Source organism: Peromyscus maniculatus, chromosome 4 (genome assembly GCF_049852395.1).
Source record: "Peromyscus maniculatus bairdii isolate BWxNUB_F1_BW_parent chromosome 4, HU_Pman_BW_mat_3.1, whole genome shotgun sequence".
Lineage (NCBI taxonomy): Eukaryota > Metazoa > Chordata > Mammalia > Rodentia > Cricetidae > Peromyscus > Peromyscus maniculatus.
In genome coordinates, this window is record NC_134855.1 from 28,477,920 (window position 1) to 28,492,894 (window position 14,975).

The 14,975-nt window shown below is 43.3% G+C and overlaps 1 protein-coding gene across 1 annotated transcript in view; it reads left to right on the forward strand.

Moving 5' to 3' along the window:
• The first annotated feature begins 504 nt into the window (after positions 1–504).
• Positions 505–14,975, forward strand: part of Lypd6 (LY6/PLAUR domain containing 6) — a 134,024-nt gene continuing 119,553 nt past the window's right edge. The window contains exon 1 of the mRNA XM_006974284.4: positions 505–617. The gene's annotated coding sequence lies outside the window, so the exon portion shown is untranslated. The remainder of the gene's footprint in view (positions 618–14,975) is intronic.

The following is a 14,975-nucleotide window of genomic DNA, read 5'->3' on the forward strand; positions in this document are numbered from 1 at the left end:
CTTTGGGTTTGGAGCTCCAGCTCTTAGACTGAGAGGCGTTTCGCCCCAGGGGACAGTTGGGAGTGAGATTTGGCCTGGGCGTTGTGCTCAGCAGTGCTTGCGACGACGCGTGGCTGCTGGCCATGGTGAGCTGCGCGGCTAGCGGTAGGCAGGGGGTCGTGCACAGGAAGAGACCGGCAACCTGAGCAAACAGATAGCCGTGGACACTCCGTGGGAACCCGCTTCCCCGACAGGTCCCGAGTCCCCCCCCCCGCCCTTTCCGCCACCTGTGAGCGGCGGTCGTCAGCCCGAGTTTGCAGACTTGGCTGCGGGGCCGGGTCCCCCGCTCGTTGGGCGGTGCGCGCCAGGCCAATGAACGAGTCCCGCGGAGGGCTCGGCTCCTCCTGCACGCGCTGATTGGCCTCGCGACCCTCGAGGCCGGGCGCGAGTGGGAGTGGCGCGCGCCCCCCGCCGCCCCGCGCGTCCCTCCCGCCGCGCTCGCGCCCTCCTTCTCCTGCTGCGCTCCCGGCTCGGGCCGCGCGCGGGCGGCGCTCCGCATTGCACACGCGAGGGGCGCAGCAGTGTTCGTGGGATGGGGCAGCGGGCTGCCTCTGGCGGTAGGGACGCGTGCAGCCCGGGTGAGTGAATGAGGGGGACCGTCCGGGGCGGGGGAGCACAAAAGGAGGCTTTGGGTGCAGGCGACCAGGCGTAGCCACCCCGGCCGGGACTGTCCTGCGGGGTCGGAGTCGCGGCCACTGAGCTCCGTGGCGGGAGGAATGCTGAGCGCAGCGGGAGGGTCGGGAGTGCGCTCCGCGCGTGCCACGGAGGGATGCAAACGTCAGGAGCTACCAAGTTCAAGGCTAGGGAAGCTTTCCGGGCTGCCGGCGGCCCAGCGAGCGTGCACCGGGAACTCCCGCTGGAGTGAGTTCCCGGGCGGTGGAGTAGCCGCGCCCCACGTGTTGCTGCCCGGCTTTGCCCACCCGAGGCGACTGTGGGAGGCGCGGCGTGTTAGGGCACCGCCCTGCTGCTGGGCCCTGAGACCACCCACTCCGGCGACCCCGAGTGGGAACTGCCTGAAGAGGGAGTGGGGACTTCACTTAGACTTGATTTTTGTCCACTTCTCAGGTTACAGTAGTTGGGTCGATTCTTATTTGACTGAGCATTTAATTTCAACAGAACGCGCTCTATTTGTTGGTATAGGACACTTTCATCCTTCCACAGACTCCTGTTTCTGTCACTTGCCTGGTCCCCTGTTTCAAAAGCTTGATGCTTGGGCATGGTTTTATTCAGGATGGTCACAGGTATCTTTAGGATGACAATCAATGTGTTTCTTGGGACCAACAAAGACTTGTTTAAACTTGAGGGCTCTGGGGGAAGGTGAAGCTATTTGTGTTAGCGATTTGTTGAACAACATTGAATAGTATGCTTGTCCCTTTGGTAGAATACCCAAAGTGTGACTTCCAAAATACAGTTTTCTTTGTGGGAGAAGAGGGACTTCAGAGTTAAGTTAATTTCTCGTTAAGTTGACTCATGATTTGATGTATGCTTCTCTGGACAGCCATCATAGACACTAGAGCAACTTACCTAAAGCCATTATGTTTTCTTCTGAGTGACAGGAACTCTAAGTAGCTGCTTAAAAATCTAAATCTGTTCCTGATTTCTATAGACAACATGGTTATATGTGCTCACGTATACCCAGTTTGCAAAAGGTATTTGTGTAATCGCCCATGAAGCTGTTTAATGTACATTAATGTTGAACCCATTTAAATGTAAAACATCTATCCCATTTCAGTTTATTTTGTATCTATCTCATCCAGAGGCAACTGACTGAAGGAGGACTTCAAAGAGGCTTCTTCTTTTAAACAGCAGTTTATAGCACTCTGGTACTGAGAACACAAGGTAGCTTTCCAAGCATGTAGGCACACAAAGCTCACTATGAATTGTATATTGGTTCCTTGGGTTAAAAATACCAGAAATGTTTTCCTGACCCGCCCAAAAAGGTAGACATGGTTCATGGGGCTACAATTTGAAGCTATTGATAAGATTTGTAAGGTGAATGTGTATAGTGTAAAGTGCATGAATGGGACTGCTTTCAAGGTGTGTGTGACAGATTAAAAATGGTAGTGTATATTGTATCATACGGTATAGTATAAGTGATACATTGAAATATCTGTGAGGAAGTAATACTAGATCACTCCCATTCTCCAGATGGAACAATTGAGGCTTTCTCAGATTGATTTTTCCAAAGCGAATGGTAGAGCTCAAATTAAGTTTCAGAATTCTTCCTTTACATCATCTGTATATCTTGTCCTCCATCCCGTTTTTGAATTCCTACTTTCATGACTTACATTCTGCTGTTTGCTGATCTTTGATTTTTGTACCTCTTTTGATTATTTAGCCCATGACTTCGGGACATTATGTACCACTGCTGAAAGGCTTGGCTTTCTGCTTTCTGTCACTTAACTTCCACTGGTTGTGACTGAGGAAGAGTTAAGAAGAAAGCTAACAATGGCTTTAAGGAAGGATCACCAGTTAGCTGATTAAGATACCAGCAGCTAAACCCTTACGAATGACGTCGGTAGTGTCTCAGGAAAATCAGGTGGTCAGCTAGTGCCAGGGGTGGCTGAGAAGCACTTGCATTTTCTTCTTTGTAAGCAGAAATTCCTCACAGGTTCTGTAGACAATTTACAATGAAATCACGAGTGATTGTTTCGGTTCTGTTATTCTTATGACTCAGATCAACCCAGAATTGCTATAGGAAAAAACTGTCCAGCAACGAAAAGTCCCGGAGAGATGCAGCAGAAGATACCGATGGAAGAGAACACATGTTGACTTGCATCGATTGTTGACAGATTTCTGCCTGTCTGGTTATTTATTAAACCCAGCATTTGTAGATCTTTTCTTGGAAAACCATGGCTCAGAATATTTACTTGGGATATGCCACAATGTTCATTGAGATTTATGAGGTTAATTTTGTTTGCATTAATGTAGGTGCATATTGAGTTTACAGGTACTAAGTCTTAGTAAATTGTGTGGGGTTTGGGTTCAAGTCTTGGCATCATGGTCTGTGAGTCTTCAGAAGGTGAGCAGACATCTCTGTATTTCAACTTCCTTGCAATGCTGAAAAACGAACCTGTTTCATGCTGTTTTTCGATTTGCTCATGAAGTATTTATTTATTGATGCTCTGGTTGTGGCAGCTCTGTTCTGGGTGCCGCTGAAGGGGAAGTCTAGCACCCCAATTGCATGGAATGCCTAGAAAGTCTCCAGCATGGGTTGTGGTGCCTAGGAATGCCCCATGGCTGGTAGCTCTTGGTACCATGCCTTCATTCAGAAGCTGTTCACTCAGCGACTACAATTCAACACAGATTGTAGTATGTAACGTAGAGCGGCTTTAGGTCAGCATGGGAGAGGGCATGCCGAAGACAGAGGTCCAATACATAATCATTCTGTAAAAGGGAATTCAGTGCTGGCACAGTGTGGAGGTGAAGGAAATACTTGAAGATCAAATGAAACACAAGAAACCCGAGGATGTGTAAATGACCTTATAGGTACCCAAATGTAGTAAGAAAAATAAAGGTCTTAGACTCAAGTGCTTTAAAACTAGGGCTACGTAGGGGAAAAGTAAAGAAGAGCGTGCCTAAGTACATGTAATGACAGGGACTATTTGAAGGGCTGGCTTATTAAGTTATTATTATAATCACCATGAAGGGTGATATAGTCGATGTACAATAGATATGAGATAATAGGACACGAATTTGAAAAGGGTCATTGGGATAGATGTCTGGAACAGTTTTGAAATACAGATGCTGTGTAGTGAGGGACTGATTGACTTTTCTATACCAAATATATATTCAGAGGCCGAGAGAAATAAAGTAGAGCGTAAATGAATTCTTTGCCTCTGGTTCTGCTGAGTAAGATTCCTGCACTCATGCTCCCTCAAGCAGTTCACACACTGGAGGTAATAGATCAAGAAGTGCCATGTGCTCAGAATGCTCCAGACCTGATCAACAGGCTAGATACAGATAAATCACCCAGGCCAGATGGCTGGCCCCCTAGTGTGTGAGAGAGACTTGGTTAGTAAGAGAGCTCTTCAGAGCACTAGTGGGGTATTAGCTGGTGTCCTGCAGGACCTCTGTTAGGAAAACGCCTTCAGGAAATGCCCTTGGGCCATCACATCAGACCAGTCCTAGTGTGTGACAGGGACATCAGTATTAAGAGCAAACAGGTGATAATAAATAATGAGTTGCTTTGGAAAAAGGGGGATTAGGAGCAGGAATCGGGGAGGAAAATGGGCTTGTCATTGAAAGGTTATAGAAAATGTACTTTTTAAAGCTTTCAGAGAACCCTATTAATTGACGTGTCCCGGTTTCTTCCCTGTGTACAACCTTTTGTTAGGAATGGGAAATGCGCCAAGAAACAAGCAGTAGGATCAATAGGCACTTCTGAGTGGACAAGTAGGCTCTTCCAGGAAGTAGTTTGGACACGGTCATGTTTAACACTGTTGCAGATGTGTACAGGTGATAGCCATGCTTATGGTCAGGGCACACTGCTCACATGACTCTATGGGACCAACCTAAAGGACAACCTTAGTGGGAAGAAAGCATAAGATTAAGTCAGAATGGAAGATTGAAGATAAGTGTACTTGGAAAAGCAGTTCCTGGTGTGCTTACGGGGCGTGGTTTTAAAGTCTGTCCCTGGCAGCTGACAGCATAACTCGGTGGCATCTCATTGCTCTCCTTTTTAATAAAAATGTTCAAGTCATTGTGAAGAAAAGAGAAGCTTATAAAACTGCATTGCTGTGGTGCTATTTTTAAAAGTATGTAATGAGTGAGTTTATCTATTTTTTTTTGTATGTTCACCTATCAATGTAGAGAAAACCCTTCAAAATAGCAGCAATGACTATCTCTGGATAGTGCAGGTTTTCAGGTGATTTTTCTTATCTTTTTAAAACTTTAGTTGTGTGTGTGTGTGTGTGTGTGTGTGTTAACATTTGAGTGTGCAGGTGTATGTGTGTGTCCCTTGCATGTGTGCAGAGGACAGAGCTCCTCTATGACCCTTTGCTTTATTGCTTTGAGATTGGGTCTTACATACTGCTTGCTCTCTAAGCTAGGCAGGGTCCGCTTACCCACAGATGCTGGGTTTACAGGCATGCACTGCCTTGACTGACCTTTTACATGAGTGACAGGGAACCAAACTCAGGTCCACATGCTTGCAAAGCAGATGTTCTTATCCACTGAGCCATGTCCTTGTCCTTGATCAAAAATTTCTCCAGTACCTGTGATACCTTGATCTTATAAAGAAACTCTTTTTTTTTTGGGAAAAAAAGGTGCACTGTTATAACAGTTGATTTTAATGATATCCTACTATAAAGAAAGACTTGTTTGAGTGGGGATCGTTTTTTTCCTGCCTTCTGAACATCCGTGGCTGTGAGTTTGACTGCCCACCTGCTCTTTCTCTCTAAAGAGTGGCATGTTGAAATGACTGTTTTGTGGCTTTTATTCAGCAGTAATGTGTCTGTAGATAGTACAGCTGGCCAAAATCTAATGGGACTCTGCTTGCTGTGACTCTTAAGATATGAAGAACCAAGAATGTAATGAATGAACCAAGAGTGAAAACAGGAGCCAACCTACTTCTTACCTCCTAGAGGAATTAATATTCACCTTGGTACATAGAGATACCTCTAAATACTGCCAAGTGTTCTGAATTGAATGAAGGGACTGAAAGCCTCAGGGATTCACAGCAATGTGAATAAGGAGTTCAGAGAGCTGTCTGTCCTCTGGCATAACATGGTTCACTGGTCTTGATTTAGTCTTGTGTCTGGTTATCTTCCTGGCTTTTCTTGTATCATGAAAGTGGCTGGTGTTGGTCATTGTAGACGCTACCATAATTTTGATTTCTGATCTCCTGCCATTTGTAACCCTCTCTTCTTTGAAGTTTCCATAACTGGTACTTTCTTTGGTCTGGATTTGTTTGTCCCTCAGTCCTTGGTTTGGGGTCACCTCATTTCCACACTGGTTCCCAGTATATATACCTGTCCAGTTACTCTTGATTCTTTTGGTAAACTCAAGTTTTGGGAAGGGAGCATTCAAGCTATTAGCTATTAATTATTGATTTTTGATGGTCTGAATATTGGTACCCTTCCCAATCTATGTGTCAGAATCCAAAAATGTGGTAGTGTCAGGAAGTGGGGCCTTTAGTGACCAGCCCCCATGTACTGGTGCCCTCACAGAAGAAATTGAAGAGAGTGTCTTGCCCGTCAGCCATGTGAAGATAAAGCAACAAGGTGTGGTCTGAGAGGCAGAACAGGAGCCCTCCACGGGCAGCACATCTGCTTGCTCCTTCATCCTGGATTTCCCACCCTCAAAATCTCTGAGCAATATATTCCACTTGTTTGCAAAGTAACTGTCTAAGGCATTTTGTTATGGCAACGTGGATGGATTAAGACAGATATTAATACTTGATCCCTACAAGGGATTCAGGAGTCCTTTTGTTCTCTCACATCAACTTAATAAGGGATTGTGGTCAAAATAATATTCCAGATATTGTCAGAAAGACTCTTAGCAGAAGAAATGAAGCTTTTCATCTTGTTCTGATATAAAATTTGCTGTGTATGTTATGACATGCCACTCTTCCTGTCACTTCAGAAAACTGGGTGACAAGGAGTCAGAAAGAGCACACAAGGGGAGAGTGGGTGCCCAGGACTGTGAGCGAGGGTTTGGGCTAAGTAGTTATTAACTGATGATAGAATGTTGAGAATGCTGGCTAAGAGAGACAATGGCTTGAGGGACAGGACTCTACTACCTGTTAGAGGTCCAACTCATGAGACTTCAAGACTGCTGTAGGCCTGTAGGCCATCCCAGACACTGTGTAAACCAGAAGGCTCTAGGATAGGCATTCCTTTTTGAGAGTCCTTGAAATGATCCACACAGTGAAGCTGGAGGGGCAGATATGGCAGCCATGTTGGACTGGCTTAGAGAAAGATCATCTGACTTAGAAGCCTCATTCTCCTAGATACCAAGATCTCTATAACAACTCCACAGATAAGTCTCCCCAGCCTCCTACCCACAACGGGCATGCCAAGTTTAGAGACTCATGGCTTTCAGAGAATGCCTAAGTGTGATGCCCCATTAGGTACCTTTGACCTTTTTTCCCTTTCTTGATTGCTATATTAGAAGATCTAGACAGATTCGTAAAGTCGGATTCTAATGTAGTATACTTAGTTGCAAGTAGAATGAATTTGGGTTGTTTCCCATAAAAAATAAAAAGTAAAACAAGCATGCCCATTGTTGTGTGCAAACCAGGGATTTAGCTAGAAAGTATGAGCTTAAATATGATTTAATTCCATGGCTCCTGCCATGCATTCCCATCTGCTTATCCTTGTTCTCCCTGGATAAGAGGATACAGAGAAACATTTAGGTTAAAAAGCTTTTTAGTGTATTTATGAATAGTTACCACAAAATGGGTTGTTAGTCAAAATGAATACTAGGTATAAAGTCTTCATCTTTTCTAGGGCTTTTGTAAGCCTCAGACATAAGAATTCTCAAGTCCAGGATTGTACACTTACCTGTGCTTGATTTGGGATTTCTTTTTCCCCATGCTGGAGGTAAACCCAGAGCCTTTGTGTTATTCTCCCATTTCTGCTCTTCTTTAAAATAATTACTCTGCCAGGTGGTGGTGGTGCACACATTTAATCCCAGCACACAGGAGGCAGAGGCAGGCAGCTCTCTGTGAGTTCGAGGCCAGCCTGGTCTATAGATTTCATTCCATAGCAGCCAAGGCTGCACAAAGAAACCCTCAAAAAGTAAAAAGAAATTGCTTCCCATCAGTGGGAATATCTTTGATTATTCTAGATGATTAAATAGCAATGCATTTAATCTCTTTGAGAGGTAGGATTTAGGATGAACATTCAAAATATATCTTTTAATTTTTTTTGAGATCATAACTTAACTACATAATTTCTCCTTCTCTTTCCTTCTTCCAAACCCTCCCATCTAACCTTCCTGTTCTCCTTCAAATTCATGGCCTCTTTTTTTCATTAATGATTGTCACATATATACACATATATGTATATTCCTAATATATCCTGCTCAGCCTATATAATGTTACTTGTACATTTTCAGGACTGATCTTTGGTATTGGAATACCAATTGATGTGCTCTTCCCTCTAGAAGACCAAATCTCCCACTCCAGCTTTCCTCAGTTGCCTGTACTTCCTTGTGTAGGGTTGAGACTTCATGGGCTTTTCCCCATCTATGTTAGCATATCTATTGGTGGCGTCCTTATTTAGCTCATGTTTAGGCAGTCATGTTGGTGAGACTCCATGGGTGTAGCTTCTGACATTGCTAGGAGATGCAGTCTCACAGCTAACTCCCTGATCCTCTGATTCTTAGAGTCTTTTCTCCTTCTCTTCCACATTGTTCCCTAAACCTTAGATGTAGGAGTTGTTTTGTTTTCTAACGTATCCATTGGGACTGAACTCCACAACGCTGTGGTTTGATTGGTTGTGGTTTTCTGTAGAGGTCTCCATCCATTACAAAGAGAAATTTCCTTGCTGAGGGTGAAGACTACCCTTCTCTGTGGGTGTACGAACCGAGAGGGTCTCAAGTCAATCGGAGAGCAGTTGGTTACCACCACGGTATGTGTGTTACTACTGCGTCCTTAGGGTTACGGTGCCAAGACGGTGGCTGTGGCTCATAGGCATCATAGCTGGGTAGGACTGTTGGCGGATTTCCTCCTTCAGAAGCTTGAATGGCACCTTAAAAGCCAGTCCTCAGGGAGGGGTCATATGGGTTAGTTCCAGCCCATGGGCCTCTGGGCCCTACATCTGAAGTGCACCTCAATTTTCCTATCATTTTAATGGTCTCAGAAGCAGAAGAAAAGATTGTAACATTATTTTTGTTCTTTTCCATCCCAGATGTTTAATATTAGCAATTGTGTATGATATTTAAGTTTCCTTTCTAGACATCCAGAAATCCCTGTTCCTGTGCGAGAGCCAGAAATTCAGGTAACGTATACACTTTTCACTTTGAATTTTTACACACCTTTTCTGTCTGTCTCTGAAGCTCTTCATCTTCGGCATTGCACCCACTTGTGAGCACTGGTGTTAATTTCCATAGCATCTGGGCCATGTGCAAGTTTGGGGGTCAAGGCTTGCTTGTGCTCCCGTGCTGGCTCTACCAGCTAGCTTCATGTGTTGCCTGCAGCGAGTTCTTTTCCTCCAGTTTTACTGGCTGGCTGACATTTAGAGTTGGTCACCCACTGTCTGGACCTCATTGCCTCAAATATAAAGTCAGGGGGCTTGGCAATTAAACTTTAAAGTCCCACCTGAGTGGGAAACACATAATATCTTTTGACATTTAAAACTTCCTATTTCTGCTGATCTAGTGAAATAGTTCTGATGGACTGGAAGTGAAGCATGAATTGGGCACACAGTCCAACTGGCTACAATATCTACAGTAAATAATTGAAGGTCTTGTACATCTTCCTGGAAACTTTTTTTTCTTTTTCTCTTGTAAGAATCTTGCCATTCTCTGACTTGATTATCCATATGGACTATATTGAATTTCTTAGAATGTTTCTGTCTTGGAGAGAAAAAAAATCTAAATTATTCTCAAATATTGCCGTTTAAAATACTGGCTTGCATAAAAGTAATAGTTGACATTTATGTAGTGACTTTCTGTAGATCAAAGGAGTGTATTAGGAACACATGCTTTTTCTTTTATGTAGAACTTCATAGAAACACTTTCTTTTTATCAATTTTTTTTTTTAATGCAGAATCCCAGTCACCCAACTCGGGGAATTGACAGCCCCTTTTGGAGTATTTCTGATTTGTTCTCTCAGATGTACTTCTTGCTGAGGAGTGCCCTTTTATCATTTCTAGTTGATGAGCCCTTTATCCTTCAATAAGGACTTCCCCAGTCCAGTGCCCCTCCCCAAAGAAGCCTTTTTTCCTGATTCCCCCATAAGTGTCAGTTTAAACTCGTCTACATATCCCTGTGTTTTACGCTATTGTAATCTCTCTCTCTGTCTCTCTGTCTCTATCTCTCTTTGCATTCAATCTAAGGACTTATATAGTGACTTGTTTCTCTTGGATGCCAGCCTGAACGTATTGTCTGGCACATACAAAGCCTTCAGTAAAGACACCAACTGGAATAATAACTTTCATAGAGAAGAACATACAGATCCAGCAGCCATCAGAAAGGATGGGAAGAGTGGGTTCTGTATATTATGGCAGCTGCCACCTAATTGTGTCCTCTGGATGTCCAAGAGAACAGATGGGTCTCACAAGCCATGGAGGTGCTCCATTGGGCCTTCCAGCCTTTATGTCCTAGGAATACCTTCCAGGTATAGGAAACAGACTCAAGGCTGTGAGTCACCTGCGATCAGGACTTTGGAAAGTTGCAGCTGACATCTTCACAGATAAAAATAAAACCAGGCTGTATTGTACTTTATCCCAAACCATGCTAAGCTGTGTAAGCAGTTTCTATTAAAAGTTCAAAGAAGACAATAATGACCTTCTTTTCCATTCAGACAATTATTCTCTTGTAATTTCTTTACAAAATCTTCACTTTACCCATATTCCTAGGTCACATGGGGACTTCTGAGTTATAAATGCAGATGATGTCGGCTGTTTGATTCTAGATAAAATAGAGGGTGCTATAGCAAGGTTGCTCTGTGTTGACAAGATGTACATTGTCCTGTGCTCTTGAACACTCTTCCAAGAACCACCTCTCGTGAAGCTCCTCCCCATGTCAGAGGGAATAATGCACATGGCAGAGGTACTTTTTAAAACAGAGACCTAGACAAGACCAGATCTGTTTACCATCTCATTGTTCATGTTCACTGTCACAGACTGGAACTGTGGCCAACTGAAATGTTTTAAGGATCATCTGGTGATGTGTGGCCGATCAGTTCTGAGGGAGGATGCAGAACTGAACTCCTCTTCTTGCTACTGCTGTTATTTTTCAACATAGGTGTGTGAGATAAGTGAAAACATCATGATGTGGAAGACATCCCCCCCCCTCCCGCCCTCCCCGAGGCTTTTCAGATTGAACTTTCCAGATGAAGGGAGACCGGTCTCATAAAGTGGAATAGCATTTTAAAAGGCTGTCTACAGTGGTACTTCTTTCTTGGTTTGGGAGCTGTGCTGGAGAGACCTTTGCCAGAGGGGACAATTTTCAGCTAGGCCATGCACATTCAAGGAATGTAGAATGCTATGGCATGTGGAAGACACAGCAGGCAAAGTAGATTTCTCTAGCTTCTGGGTGACTCTGCGTGTGGGTTTTGGATCTCTCCTGGCGTGACCAAGAACTAGGTATGATTGGACAAAATGGAAAGGAGATAGTATGGAGAAGGAGCTGCTGGACAGGTGACAGACAGCGGTAAGTGTCACCTGCTTTATAGTCAGTTTAATGAAACTTTCTGATCTGAGGCTACCAAGGGAAACCCTAGAAACAAATAAGCATGAGGAGAACTACAAAACCCATCTATCTTAGTGTGTCATCTCTCTGGTCTTGCTGCTTCCACATTCGAACTACTGTCTTGACAAACCCCTGTCCCAACTCCCAAGTCTGGATGAGCATGCTCCTTAGTGGATGGATCTAAGCTGGAAAACAGGAATCTAACAAGAAGTAAAGGTTGAGAGACTGAGTCTAAGCAAGAGAAATGGGCCAGACACAGGAGGCCACTCTTTTCTGGTGAGAGGCCATGGAAAGGAAGGATGTGGGGATTTTCACTCATTTCTCACTCTTACCTAAGCTCCCATGGTAATTGGTCACTACTGAGCAGTTGAAGGATTTTGGCTAAGCCCACTAGCCTCTTTGAATTTCAGTTTTCTCATTTGTAAAATTGACATGAGCATTCCAGAGCAAGATCTGCAGGCAGCTGCAGCTCCTATGGGGTGTGGCAGGAAGTAGAAAAGCGTGTAATGGTGGATCTGGTCTCTTAGCATGACCGGCATCTTGAAATGGAAGGCCATGATCTACAGTGGTCACAGACAAGTGTGCCTGGAAAAGCGTAAGTTAAAACACCCCTTTTGTTTATTCCTTTGTTTTTAAGTTGTAAGACTTTTCGTAACTGGATGCAGATAGCAAATATCTTCAAGGAGGCCTATTGGGACCAGGAATCCCTTAGATTGCCTTACAGTGCTACTCATTATGTGTGCTTGTCCTCATGGCCAGTGATTTGTGCAACATAAAATACCAAACTTGCTGATGTCTGAGGTCTTCCTGGTTTTAAGATTCTGTGAATTTACAGCAAGACAATCCATTTCTTTGCCCTTTGCCTAGAAGAGTGTGTTACCTGTGGGGCTTTTGATTAGAAATTCACTCTGTTTGAAAATCCCTGCTTCTACCTTAACATAAACCCAGGTTGAGAGAACAAACCTGCAAGCTATGCATTTCCCCTTCTTTTTAGACAGTAGACTGCATTAAGCCACAGACAGTTGAAATACAAATAATTCTTCAAGTACATGCACACACACACACACACACACACACACACACACACACACATCCTTAACAAAACACTGAAACATTTATATTAATAGGGAGAATACTTTGGAAAAGAACAATGTACAAAAGACTCAAGTTTTATTCTGACAGCATTTCTGAGTAAAGCTGTACAATTAATCATACAGCTGTACCACGAAGATGAAAAGATGAATACTAAATATGTACAAAGTGTGCACTGTTTTTCCCCGTGCCATTATGATTATGGAACGTCTTTAGCATGCCCTCCACCACCCTTGGATTCTGTTTTGGCTTCTGTCAGATGTGTCTCTCTCTCTTTTTTTAAAGAGTGTTTTTAATCTATTCCTTGACAATTTCATACAGGTATGCAATGTATGTAGGTCATATTCAACCCCAGCCCCCCTCTTGTTACCCACCCGTTGTCCCCAATGCTTTATCTCCCCAACTTCAGGCCTTCTTTTGTGCTTTGTCCTAACCCACAGGTCCAGTTAGTGCTGCCAGCATGCACATGGCTTTGGGACCATCCTCTGGATCATAGGCAACTTATCACCGGCTACAGCCCTGAAAAAATAAATGACAGTCTCTCCCTCAGCAGCCATCAGTCACTAGTAGCAACTCATATAGTGGTGAAACCTCATGAGGCCCTCTCCCATCCATTATTGAGTGTTGACTGGCTTGCTTTTGTGCAGCTAGCCGTAGTACCTGAGTACATTAGCCATGTCATGTACAGTAGATAGAATTCCACAGTGCTCTTCACTTACCGTCTCCTACATTTCTTCTGCCCTTGCACCTACAATGTTCTCTGAGCTTTGTATGTGGGGTATTGATATCAATGTCTAATTTAGGGCTGAACATTCATAGTCACTTAATCTCAGCACCTTGACCAGTTAGGAGTCTCTTCTGCCCAATATAAGATAAGATGAGATAAGATAATGTCTTTGACAAAGATTGAGAACAAGACTAACCTGTGGATATAAACAAAAATATTTAGAAGACAGTTAAACCCCATGTTCATTTAGCAAAACAACGGTGGCAGGTTCTCCCCTAGAAGGTGTAACTTCTCTATCTATGGGCTTTGACCAGGTTTACCCTACTAGGCATGAGCTGTATCCTGCAGAGCAGGTCTTAGACCCTATCAGGAAGCAGTTGGCTATTCCAGTTAGTGTCATTGCGACTGTGACACCAGTGGGTGTGTCTTACCTGACAGGCCACTTTTGAGGTGTGCATAATCTACTGCTGGGTGAGTCTGCTCATCACCATTCTTTCCCCAGCCATCTGCATGGCATCTTCGAACACTGTGAAACTAGCTATCCGGAAGGAAATGTCTAAGTGGGTTCCAGCTTGATTTCCTCATCAGACTCTCCTTGATGTGGTGAAGTGCAGAGAGACTGTCAGATTAGGTGGAGAGTAGAGGCAGGTAGGATGTCAGGGCAGAGCATGGCCAGATCTGCACTGGACCTCTGCCTGTTGGGCTAGTGCCTCTTGTCAGGGTTGTTGGGTGTGTGAACATAGGGTGGTCAAATGTGGTCTTTGAGTCAGGAAGAGAAAGAGTCCATACTACCCATTTGTCATAGTTTTGCCATTCTACTGTGTGAATTTTCTGGAATTAGAAACTGTAAATCTTTGCAGTAACTTTTAGGTAGTCTATAGTAGGTGCTGAGAGTTAGGGCGTCCATTTACTTTTCTTTTTATGATTTTTAAAAAAATAGCTTATTATATAGTGTTAGAACAAAAATTAAAATCTAATAACAATTTCATTATTCAGTTTACATGCTACACTGTTTCAAATATTTACTTGTTTATCCTTGGCCTTAATTTTAAATTTTAAATAATCGTACACAGTTTTGTATTGTTTGAATACAAAGTTACATGTGATGAAATGCCAGTATTCCTTTTAGTTTTTCTGGTCTTGTTTAAATGAACTAAAACTATGACATGTGTCCTAGCTATCCCACTTCTGGGTATATATCCTAGGGAAATGAAATCAGTATGCCAGAGAGATACATACACATCCATGTTTATTGTGGCACTGTTCACACTAACATATGAAACCAGCCAAGTGTCCATCAAAAGAATGCTTAAAGAAGTGGAAGACATCGTGTTAAATGAAACAAACTAGACACATAATAAATGTCGTGTTTTCTATGGAAGGTAGAATATTTGACTTGAAAGTAGAATAGTGAGTTGTAGAGATTGGGAAAGGTATGGGTGGGAGGGTGGGCAAAGGGAGGTTTGATTTGATCATTGCACATGGTACAGATGTATGGCAACATCACACTGAATTCCATTAGTATGTACAGTTAGTATGTATTAGTAGAAATAAAATCCTACCAATCAAAACAATTAAATATTTTTAAAGTAGTCTGAAAATAGAATTAGTTATATCCATTCACTTATGTATACTTTCAAATTCCAACTTATGTATTAAAATTTCATGAATAGTTGATAATTTTGTTTTTCTCAGTTGTAAAAGATACTCCAGTGCTGGAGAGATGGTTAAAGCACTTTCACTTCCTGTGTAAATC